We start from the raw sequence: 12,833 nt of genomic DNA, 5'->3' as shown, positions 1-12,833 counted from the left end.
GTGCGTACCCAATGCGTCAGCGTGCGTACCCAATGCGTCAGCGTGCGTACCCAATGCGTCAGCGTGCGTACCCAATGTGTCAGCGTGCGTACCCAATGTGTCAGCGTGCGTACCCAATGCGTCAGCGTGTGTACACGATTCGCCTCGCAAGTGGCGCGCGAGGATTTCGTTACGCTACGAAATCCTGGAGCGTCGCGCGATACCGCGCGCTACCGCATGTGATTCCACGCTCACCATGCGCACCCCACGAGTCACGATGCGTCAACCTATTTTAAATATGGCGCGTAAATGAGGCGCAAATGACGCCCAAGTGAAACAGGCCCTTTACTCCAACATTTTGTCAATAGACAATAGATAGACAATAGACAATAGGTGCAGGAGTAGGCCATTCGGCCCTTCGAGCCAGCACCGCCATTCAATGTGATCATGGCTGATCATCCCCAATCAGTACCCCGTTCCTGCCTTCTCCCCATATCCCCTGACTCCGCTATCTTTAAGAGCCCTATCTAGCTCTCTCTTGAAAGTATCCAGAGAACCGGCCTCCACCGCCTTCTGAGGCAGAGAATTCTACAGACTCACAACTCTCTGTGAGAAAAAGTGTTTCCTCGTTTCAGAGGGGTTCAAAGGGGTTTAGAGGGAGTTAGAGCGGATTAGAGGTGTTCACATGGGTTCTGGGGTGTTTAGAGGAGTTCAGATGTGTTCAGAGGGGTTCAATGCGGTTTAGAGGTGTTCAGATGTGTTTAGAGGTGTTCAGAGCGCATTAGATGTGTTTGTCGTCTATCTTCGGTGTAAACTAGCGTCTGCAGTTCCTTCCTACATTAATTATCTGACTCTGACCTGTTGTCTAGGCCCCAGCTGGTTTTGCTTTCGTTTGAGTTTATTATATTCGGGTGCCGAGGTACAGTGGGAAGCTTTGTTTTGCGTGCTATCCAAACACATAATACTCTACATAAATACAATCAAGCCAAACTCCAGTACAATAGGTGGACCAAAGGGGAAGATACAGAGTGCAGGATAGTTCTCAGCATTGTAGCGCATCAGTTCCACAGACAAAGTCCAATGTCTGCAATGGGATAGAGGTGAATCGGACAGTACCCTAGCTTATGGAAGGGCCGTTCAGAAGCCTGATAACAGAGGGGAAGAAGCTGTTCCTGAGTCTGGTAGTGCGCGCTTTCAAGCTTCTGTACCTTGTGTCGGACTGGTGACGGATAACATCAAAGCTGCTCGTTCATACAAAGATGCAGAGAGGCGGGGCGGGGTGGGGGGGAGTCAGAGAGAGAAAACAAACGGTAAAACTCACGTCAGGGTCCAGAATCTGGGAGGACGTGGGCAAGATGAGGAGGCCGGTGGTGGATAGAGCCGACAAGCAGCAGATGGAGAGCCGGTGTCGGGAGCACGCCATTGCCTCAGTAACGGCGCGGGTACATCAGTAGACACTCACTCACACACACACACATACACTGTGTGAGAGAGCTGAGTGATTGATGAGGCATAAGGCCAGGGCGGGCTGCCTTCACATCTGTCCCTGTTTCGGTCGCCTCTCCCTACGCCTCAAAGGACACAGGGCCCTGGTGATGCGCCTTGGGGAAGAGTCATCAATTAATTAAACAGGTTCTCCTTTTACAACCAGTCAGTCCGTTGGCCAAACAGCAGACAGCAAAGGAAAGAGTGTCGGAAAGGAACGGCAGTCGCTGGTTTAAACCGTAGACACAGAAAGCTGGAGTAACTCAGCGGGACGGGCAGCATCTCTGGGGAGAAGGAACGGGCGACGTTTCAGGTCGAGACCCTTCTTCACACACGCTGTTCTATCTTCTATGTTAGACAATAGACAATAGGTGCAGGAGTAGGCCATTCGGCCTTTCGAGCCAGCACCGCCATTCAATGTGATCATGGCTGATCATCCACAATCAGTACCTGCCTTCTCCCCATATCCCCTGACTCCGCTATCTTTAAGAGCCCTATCTAGCTCTCTCTTGAAATTATCCAGAGAACCGGCCTCCACCGCCCTCGGAGGCAGAGAATTCCACAGACTCACCACTCTCTGTTCTAACCAGATGAACCGTTTTAATTGAAAGAAAGGATGGATTTATACAGTTGCCCTTGGCAACTTATTATTCTTGTTTCAAAATAGGGAACACTCCAGTCAATATAGCCCCTAGCACAGAGTCATAGAGTCGTAGGCCATTCAGCCCACTTGACCATGCCGGCCAACATGTCTCATCTACCCCAGTGACGTTTCAGGTCCAGACCCTTCTTCAGACTGACCCGAAACGTCACCCATTCCTTCTCTCCAGAGATGCTGAGTTACTCCAGCAATTTGTGTCTGTCTAAGGGAAGAATGTCGATAGATTCCCTCACTGGCGAGCACGGCGACATTTCTGCTTCCACTTGGTTGAAAATAATTCACATCAATTTTAGTTTAGTTTGGTTTGGTTTAGAGATACAGCACGGGAAACAGGCCCTTCAGCCCACCGAGCCCAGGCCGACCAGCGATCCCCCCCGCACACTAACACTATGCTACACACACCGGGGACAATTTTACATTCAATGCAAGCCAATTAACCAACACAGTCGCACGTCTTTGGTGTGTGGGAGGAAACCAGAGCACCCGGAGAAAACCCACGTGGGTCACGGGGAGAACGTACAAAATCCAAGCAGTTAGGCAACATCGCTACCGAGATCTTTGGCACCTAGTGTACGGGGTGATCATGGGTCGGCACGGACAAGGTGGGCCGCAGGGCCTGTTTCCACGCTGTATCTCTAATCTCTGCATCCCTAATTTGAGTAAAGACATTCTTGCTATTGAGGGAATGCAGCGTAGGTTCACGAGGTTAATTCCCAGGATGGCGGGACTGTCATATGCTGAGAGAATGGAGCAGCTGGGCTTGTATACTCTGGAATTTAGAAGGATGAGAGGGTTTCTTATTGAAACATATAAGGTTATTAAGGGTTTGGACACGCTAGAGGCAGGAAACATGTTCCCGCTGTTGGGGGAGTCCAGAACCAGGAGCCACAGTTTAAGAATAAGGAGTAAGCCAATTAGAACGGAGAAGAGGAAACACTTTTTCACACAGTGAGTTGTGAGTCTGTGGAATTCTCTGCCTCAGAGGGCGGTGGAGGCCGGTTCTCTGGATACTTTCAAGAGAGAGCTAGATAGGGCTCTTAAAGATAGCGGAGTCAGGGGATATGGGGAGAAGGCAGGAACGGGGTACTGATTGTGGATGATCAACCATGATCACATTGAATGGCGGTGCTGGCTCGAAGGGCCGAATGGCCTCCTCCTGCACCTATTGTCTATTGTCTAATTGTCATCGGTAAAAATTGTGAATTGTCCCTTGTGTCATAAGATCATAAGTGATAGGAGCAGAATTAGACCATTCGGCCCATCAAGTCGAATCCGCCATTCAATCATGGCTGATCTATCGCTCCCTCCTAACCCCATTCACCTGCCTTCTCCCCGTAACCCCTGATACCCGCTATAATCAAGAATCGGTCTATCGCTGCCTTAAAAAATATCCATCGATGTCCTATACAGCCTTCTGTGGCAAATAATTCCACAGATTCACCACCCTGTGACCAAAGTAATAATAATAATGATGGATGGGATTTATATAGCGCCTTTCTAATACTCAAGGCGCTTTACATCGCATTATTCATTCACTCCTCAGTCACACTCGGTGGTGGTAAGCTACTTCTGTAGCCACAGCTGCCCTGGGGTAGACTGATGGAAGCGTGGCTGCCAATCTGCGCCTACGGCCCCTCCGACCACCACCAATCACTCACACACATTCACACACAGGCAAAGGTGGGTGAAGTGTCTTGCCCAAGGACACAACGACAGTATGCACTCCAAGCGGGATTCGAACCGGCTACCTTCCGGTTGCCAGCCGAACACTTAGCCCATTGTGCCATCTGTCGTCCCTATGTGGGATAGTGCTAGTGTGTGGGGATCGCTGGTTGGTGTGGACTCGGTGGGTTTATTGACGGTGGGCAGTGCCTTCTGGCAGCGGCTCGACTGCAGTCCGTCTGTCTTTTCTTTATTTTTGTCCTGTTAGGTGTATGTTTTTGGTTTTAGTTTTATCTTATTTTTAGCTGTGTATACGTGGGGGGGGGGGGGGGGGGGGGGGGGGGGCGGTGGGGGAAACTTTTCAATCTCTTCTCTGAGTGGGATGCGACCTTTTCCCTGTCGAGTCTCCGTTGTCGTTGGGGCCTAACATCGTGGAGCCGGCGGCCTCCAACCGGAATCGACGTGGGGCTCCAGTCGCAGAGCCTGCGGACTCACTATCTGACTTCGGAGCGAGGAACGTTGTGGTGGCACGCGGCTGGGACCCGACTTCGGAGGCATCGGCTGCAGGCCCTGTGGACGGCAACATCGGGAGCTCGCGGGTACCTGGTGGGAGACTGCTTTTAGGAGCTCCCGCAACACCAACGTCGCCTGCCCGAATCGAGGGGTTTAAATTGACCCGGAGCGGGGCCTTACATCGCCCGGCGTGGCTTAAACGGCCGCGGGACTTACCATCGCCTGCTGGGGGCTCTAACATCAAGAGCCTCGATCAGCTTGATGCAGCAGTTTGACTGCAGGAGAAGAATAAAGAAGATTCAGAGAACAGGGAAGAGATGACTTTTGCCTTCCATCACAGTGGGTTTTTTGTTGTTATGACTGCAGGAACGTAATTTCCTTTGAACCTTGTATGTTTAAATGACAGTAAACAGCTTTCTGATTCTGATTCTGATACTCTTCTCCTCTCTCTGACGAGCAGTCTGAAGAAGGGTCTCGCCCAGAAACGTCACCCATTCCTTTTCCCCAGAGATGCTGCCTGTCCCGCTGAGTTACTCCAGCATTTTGTGTCTGCCTCCGTGCTGGATGATTCAATGACTGAACTGGCGATATCAAAGGAAGTTCATGTAAAGATTTTTTCTGACATTTTCTGTGAAATATCTGATTCTTTTCAAATATCAAAATGGGCAGCAGGGTGGCGTTGCGATATATGGAATATTTTAATGTCACATCTGACTAGGCCCAGTGTGATTCTTTGCTTGCATGGCTATTGTATACAAATAGCGGCACCCTACAGTGCTGACGAAGTTATAGCCCTGTCCCACGGTACGAGTTCATTCCAAGAGCTCTCCCGAGTTTGCCCTGATTCGAACTCGGAGATTTATGGCAATGGCCACTCGTCGGTACTCGGGGCTCTCGTGGACATTTTTGAACATGTTGAAAAATCTTCACGAGTCTTCCTGTTAGACATTACCACGTCTAAGAGTTAATATTGGAACTCAAATGTTGACATTATTTCTCACTCCGACTCTCTCCCCTCTCACCTTGAGAATGTGTCTTCTAGAATCCTCTACTCTGGGAAAAAGGCCTCAATCTCTCAATCCCTTTGCTTGTTTCAAATTCATTGATGCTCAAGGTAAACCAGGTCACGGGTTCCATCAGAGACCGACATATCAAACCCGTCCGAGTGGTCAGCTCCTGTCGACAGAGAATTGTGGACGCAGCCCAGACCATCGCACAAACCAACCTCCCTTCATTGACTCCATTCACACCTCACGCTGCCTCCGCAAGGCCAGCAGCATCATCAAGGACCAGTCGCACCCTGGCCACTCCCTCTTATCCCCTCTCCCATCGGAAGTGTGAAAACGCACACCTCCAAATTCAGGGGCAGTTTCTTCCCGGCTGTTATCCGGCAATTGAACCATCCTACCACAACCAGAGAGCGGTCCTGAACTACTATCTACCTCATTGGTGGCCCTCGGACTATCCTTGATCGGACTCTGCTGGCTTGATCTTGCACTACACTTTATTCCCTTATCATGTATCATCTGTACACTGTGGACGGCTCGATTGTAATCATGTATTGTCTTTCCGCCGACTAGTTAGCACGCAACAAAAGCTTTTCACTGTACCTCGGTACACGTGACAATAACCAAACTGGACTGAACTGAATAGTCTAACAATTGGGCGAAATGCCCGTTATCTTATCGGTTAATGAAAAGCAGAATACAGGATTACTCCAGCATTTTGTGTCTATCTTCGGTTTAAACCAGCATCTGCAGTTCCTTCCTACACAGGAGATTTCAAGCCGTCAAGAGTGTTTTATTGTCAGATGTCCCGGATTGGACAATGAAATTCTTACTTGCTGCAGCACAACAGAATATGTGAATATGGAAACATTGTGTATAACGGGGGAAGAGAAAGAAAAGTCCAATAAATAACAAATATAGTGCAGTAATAATAGAGTCTTTTGCAGTTCAGAAACTGTTTAAGAAGGAACTGCAGATGCAGGAAAAATCAAAGGTAGACAAAAATGCTGGAGAAACTCAGCGGGTGAGGCAGCATCTATGGAGCGATGGAATAGGTGACGTTTCGGGTCGAGACCCTTCTTCAGACTGATGTGGGGGTGGGGGGGGGGGGTGGGGTAGGGAGCGGGAAGTAGAAAGGAAGAGGCGGAGACAGTGGGCTGTGGGAGAGCTAGGAAGGGGAGGGGAAGGAGGGAGAAAGCAAGGACTACCTGAAATTGGAGAAGTCAATGTTCATACCGCTGGGGTGTAAACTATCCAAGCGGAATATGAGGTGCTGCTCCTCCAATTTCCAGTGGTCCTCACTCTGGCCATGGAGGAGGCCCAGGACAGAAAGCTCACTCTGACCATGTTTGTTGTTGTGTTTAATAGCCTGATGGCTGTAGTGAAGACTCCTGAACCTGGACGTTACAGTTTTCAGGCTCCTGTACCTTCAACCCGATGGCAATGGTGAAATAGTGAAATTTCACGCCGTGTCTGACTTTTTAAAATCATTATTAAAATCTCCCATGTACGGCTTCACGAGAAAACAGTTGTCCATCAGACCTGAGGTAAATATTTAATTGTGTATAATCAAATCGACGAGCTTGCTGAGACGTTGTAGATTTTCTGAAAAAGGTTGTTCGTCATGTTATGTGTATGACAATGGCAGAGGGGATGTTGACATGAAAAATACTTTCGGTATTTTAACGAGCTTGCAATATCCTGGAGTGATAAAGAGAGAATACAAAGCAAAATTGAAATAGCAGCTCCAGCTAAAGTAAACCAGCAATCGAGCTTCAATCAGTCGAGATTTATCAATTGGCATTTTAAGAGAAACTTTCTCAAAGCTCAGAATACATTTTGACTTTAGAGACACAGTGCGGAAACAGTTTTGTCAGTTTAGTTTTTTTGTCACGTGTACCGAGGTGTACCACAAAATGCTGGAGTAACTCAGCGGGTGAGGCAGCATCTCTGGGGAGAAGGAATGGGCGGCCTCCACCGCCTTCTGAGGCAGAGAATTCCACAGATTCACAACTCTCTGTGAGAAAAAGTGTTTCCTCATCTCTGTTCTAAATGGCTTACCCCTTATTCTTAAACTGTGGCCCCTGGTTCTGGACTCCCCCAACATCGGGAACATGTTTCCTGTCTCTAGCGTGTCCAAGCCCTTAACAATCTTATATGTTTCAATGAGATCCCCTCTCATCCTTCTAAACTCCAGAGTGTACAAGTCCAGAGCAAGGACTATCTGAAGCTGGAGAAGTCAACGTTCAATACGCTGTTCCTCCAATTTGCGCTGGGCCTCACCGGCAATGGAGGAGGCCCAGGACAGAAAGGTCAGATTGGGAATGGGAGGGGGAGTTGAAGTGCTGAGCCACCGGGAGATCAGGTTGGTTAAGACGGACTGAGCGGAGGTGTTCTGCGAAACGATCGCCGAGCCTGCGCTTGGTCTCGTCGATGTCTTGTTGTGGTACACATGGATCTACAATGCAGCTAAATAAAATGAAACACCAGGAGACACCAGCGAAGTGTCAAAATAAACGTTCCTCTTTTATTTTCCTACGCTCTGCTCTGAATGGGGACACAAGTAACCGCAGATGCCGCAACCTTGCAAATCACAGAGTGCTGGAGGAACACAGTGGGCCAGGCGGCATAGAAACATAGACAATAGGTGCAGGAGTAGGCCATTCGGCCCTTCGAGCCTGCACCGCCATTCAATATGACCATGGCTGATCATCCAACTCAGTATCCTGTACCTGCCTTCTCCCCATACCCCATGATCCCTTTAGCCACAAGGGCCACATCTAACTCCCTCTTAAATATAACCAATGAACTGGCCTCAACTACCTTCTGTGGCAGAGAATTTCACAGATTCCCCACTCTGTTTTTCTTATCTCGGTCCTAAAAGACTTTCCCCTTATCCTTTAACTGTGACCCCGTGTTCTGGACTTCCCCAACATCGGGGATCTGTGGAGGGAATGGACAGATGACGTTTCAGGTCGGGAAATTTCTTTAGACCGAAGTCTGATCAGTCTGAGGTAGGGTCCTGACCCGAAAACCTGCCGGCCCATTCCCTCCACATAGAAGGTACACAAAGTTGCTGGGGAAACTCAGCGGGTGCAGCAGCATCTATGGAGCGAAGGAAATAGGCGACGTTTCGGGCCGAAACCCTTCTTCAGACTGATGGGGGGTGGGGGGGGAGAAAGAAGGAAAAGGGGAGGAGGAGGAGGAGCCCGAGGGCGGGCGGATGGGAGGGTGGGAGGAGACAGCTAGAGGGTTAAGGAAGGGGAGGAGACAGCAAGGGCTAGCAAAATAGGGAGAATTCAATGTTAATGCCATACGGACGCAAGGTCCCCAGACGGAATATGAGGTGCTGTTCCTCCAATTTCCGCTGTTGCTCACTCTGGCAATGGAGGAGACCCAGGACAGAGAGGTCGGATTGGGAATGGGAGGGGGAGTTGAAGTGCTGAGCCACCGGGAGTTCAGGTAGGTTATTGCGGACTGAGCGGAGGTGTTCGGCGAAACGATCGCCCAACCTACGCTTGGTCTCCCCGATGTAAATCAGCTGACATCTAGAGCAGCGGATGCAGTAGATGAGGTTGGAGGAGATACAGGTGAACCTTTGTCGCACCTGGAACGACTGCTTGGGTCCTTGAATGGAGTCGAGGGGGGAGGTGAAGGGACAGGTGTTGCATTTCTTGCGGTTGCAACGGAAAGTGCCCGGGGAGGGGGTTGTGCGGGAGGGAAGGGAAGAATTGACGAGGGAGTTGCGGAGGGAGCGGTCTTTGCGGAAGGCAGACATGGGGGGAGATGGGAAGATGTGGCGAGTGGTGGGGTCACGTTGGAGGTGGCGGAAATGGCGGAGGATTATGTGTTGTATTTGCCGGCTGGTGGGGTGAAAGATGAGGACCAGAGGGACTCTGCCCTTGTTGCGAGTGCGGGGATGGGGAGAGAGAGCAGTGTTACGGGGTATGGATGAGACCCTGGTGTGAGCCTCATCTATGGTGGCGGAGGGGAATCCCCGTTCCCTGAAGAACGAGGACATTTCCGATGACATCCCTCCACATAGATGCTGCCTGACCAGCTGAGTTACTCCAGCATTTTGTGTCCATCTTCGATATGAATATTAATTTCTCTAACTTCGAGTAACCCTTGCTTTTCCTTTCTCTCCGTCTCCCCCCCACCCTAGTTGTTCTTTATCTCTCCACATCATTGTCTATATCTCTCGTTTCCCTTATCCCATACCAGTCTGAAGAAGGGTCTCGGCCCGAAACGTCACCCATTCCTTCTCTCCAGAGTTGCTGCCTGTCCCGCTGAGTTACTCCAGCATTTTGTGTCTGTCCCCCGCACTATTTGTGCTTTTAGTTTGGTTTAGTTTAGAGATACAGGCCCTTCGGCCCATCGAGTCCGCGCCGACCAGCGATCCCCGCACACTAACACTGTCCTACACACACCTGGGACAATTTACACTTACACCAAGCCAATTAACCTACAAACCTGTACGTCTTTGGAGTGTGGGAGGAAACCGGAGCACCTGGAGAAAACCCACATAGGTCACAGGAAGAACGTGCAAACTCCGTTCAGACAGCGCTTGTAGTCGGGATCAAACCCGGGTCTCTGGCGCTGTAAGGCAGCAACTCTACCGCTACGCCACTGTGCAACCCTGCATAGATGATTATTTTAGCTTGTCCATGTTTTAGCCTGTACAGAAATACTATCGTCAGATTTAGTCATAGAGTGACACAGTGTGGAAACAGGCCCTTCGGCCCAACTTGCCCACACTGGTCAACAATGTCCCAGCTACACTAGTCCCGCTTGCCTGTGTTTGGCCCATATCCCTCCAAACCTGTCCTATCCATGTACCTGTCTAACTGTTTCTTAAATGTGTGTTAGTCCCAGCCTCAACTACCTCCTCTGGCAGCTTGTTCCATACATCCACCACCCTCTGTGTGAAAAAGTTACCCATCGTATCCCTATTAAATCTTTTCCCCTTCACCTTGAACCTATGTCCTCTGGTCCTCGATTCCCCTACTCTGGGTAAAAGACTCTGTGCATCTACCCGATCTATTCCTCTCATGATTTTGCACAGATCTCCCCTCATCCTCCTGCGCTCCATGGAATAGAGACACAGCCTACTCAACCTCACCCTATAGATCACACCCTCTAATCCTGGCAACATCCTCGTAAATCTTTTCTGAACCCTTTCAAGCTTAACAATATCTTTCCTATAACATGGTGCCCAGAACTGAACACAATACTCTAAATGCGGCCTCTCCAACGTATTATACACCTGCAACATGACCTCCCAACTTCTATACTCAATACTCTGACTGATGAAGGCCAAAATGCCAAAAGCCATTTTGACCACCTTATCTACCTGCGACTCGACCTTTAAGGGACCATGCACCTGTACTCCCAGATCCCTCTGCTCTACAACACTACCCAGAGGCCTGCCATTTACTGTGTAGGTCCTGCCCTTGTTCGATGTCCCAAAATGCAACACCTCACACTTCTCTGTATTAAATTCCATCAACCATTCCTCTGCCCACCTGGCCAATCGATCCAGATCCTGCTGCAATCATACACAACCAAGTCAAGAATCAAGAGATTTTTATTGTCATGTGTCCCAGATAGGACAATGAAACTCTTGCTTGCTGCAGCACAACAGAATATGTAAACATAATACAGAACAGGAGATAAAAGTTCAGTGTGTCTATATACCATCGACCATATATATACACAATAAATAAACAGATAAAGTGCAATAGGCTGTTATTGTTCATAGTTTGTTTGATGTTGTGTTTAATATCCTGATGGCTGTGAGGAAGAGCTGTTCCTGAACCTGGATGTTGCAGATTTCAAGCTCCTGTACCTTCTTCCCGATGGAAATGGTGAGATGAGTGTGTGGCCAGGATGGTGTGGGTCTTTGATGATGTTGGCAGCCCTTTTTGAGGTAGCGACTGCGATAGATCCCTTCGATGGTGGGGAGGTCAGAGCCGATGATGGACTGGGCAGTGGTCACAACTTTCTGCATTCTTTTCCGCTCCTGGACGTCCAAGTTGCCGAACCAAGCCACGATGCAACCGGTCAGCATGCTCTCTACTGTGCACCTGTAGAAGTTCGAGAGAGTCCTCCTTGACATACCGACTCTCCGTAATCTTCTCAGGAAGTAGAGGCGCTGATGTGCTTTCTTTATAATTGCATCAGTGTGCTGGGACCAGGAAAGATCTTTGGAAATGTGCACGCCCAGGAATTTGAAATTCTTGACCCTTTCCACCATCTTCACTGTCCGCAAAACCATTAATTTTACTTCGGAGTCACGTGAGTGACTACGTGAAGAACCCGCTCAGTGCGCAGGCGCGGCATTACGCCAGCAGGGCAACAGAGAAACGGACCGTCAGGTGAGTATCCTGAGGTCGGGTTTCTTTTACAGGGAGCCCCTTTTTCTGCTTGTGTTTTACAGGCAGAGAAAAAGGCTCTGGAACAAAACTGTCCCCCGTTCGAGGAGGAACGTTTCCCGTCGGGGGGAAGGGGGGCAGCAACAGGCGGTAGGAGCGACCCGGTGTTCCGCAATTCCCCGACACCGTGCCGAGCCCAGCCCGCTAGCGGGCTGGATGTATAGCCACCCGAAGAGGCATCCGGCAGGTGTTCCTGATTTGGGACGGGACGTCTCTCCACCCGCACGGGGGGAGAGAGAGCCGCCTGAGCCGCTGGAGCGGCTCTCGGAGCAGGTGCCTGCGAGGGGCGCTGCTTGAGGGGCGCTCTCGCTGCTACAAGGCACAAAAGCTCCAGAAGAAGGCGGTAGGAACATTTACCGGGCGTTCCGCTATCCCCACGCCGCGCCGAAGCCAGTCCCGCTAGTGCCTGAGCTGCGGGCTGGATGTTCAGCCATCCGAAGAGGCATCCGGCCGGTGGCTTCCGACTTGTCGGAGGGGACGTCTCTCCACCCGCATGGGAGAGAGACAGCCGCCTGAGCAGGAGCTCCTGCGAGACACGCTACGTGAGGGGCAGTCTCGCTGGAGGGTTCAGGCATACCCTCCACAGTGCCTAGGCACTGCCCATCGCTTCCTCCTTAGTGTGGTTAGCTTTGGGGTGACCAGTGGCTGGGCTGGTCATGAAGAGGGGTCACTGGCTGAACAATATCGGGAGTATGCTTGAGGTACAGGATCAGGAAGAGCTGCTGGGTGTGGCCGCTATGTGGCTCCACCACTAGCGAGATGGCTTTTCAGTCTCAACTGATGGCCAGCTTACTACCTGTCTTTTCCAAAAAACCTCTCCAAGACAGGTAGCCATGAGGCGTTGGTTTTATCACGCCTCCCCTAAATTGCATTTACTCAAAGTGCCCGCCATTATTGGGGGATACATTGAGCAGCGCATTTAACCTAAATATTTTTAAAATGCATTTGGTACCTTGACGTCGGCTATCATGTCCACCTGCTCATTCCAGAAGGGCAGGGTAGTATGGCAAAACACCTGACCCTACTGTTCAACGGTATACCTCATAACTTCTGAAATGAACTCACAAACCTGCCCTCAATCTATGAAATTAA

This window comes from Amblyraja radiata, unplaced genomic scaffold (assembly GCF_010909765.2).
Source record: "Amblyraja radiata isolate CabotCenter1 unplaced genomic scaffold, sAmbRad1.1.pri scaffold_643_ctg1, whole genome shotgun sequence".
Lineage (NCBI taxonomy): Eukaryota > Metazoa > Chordata > Chondrichthyes > Rajiformes > Rajidae > Amblyraja > Amblyraja radiata.
This window is presented reverse-complemented; position numbering follows the sequence as displayed.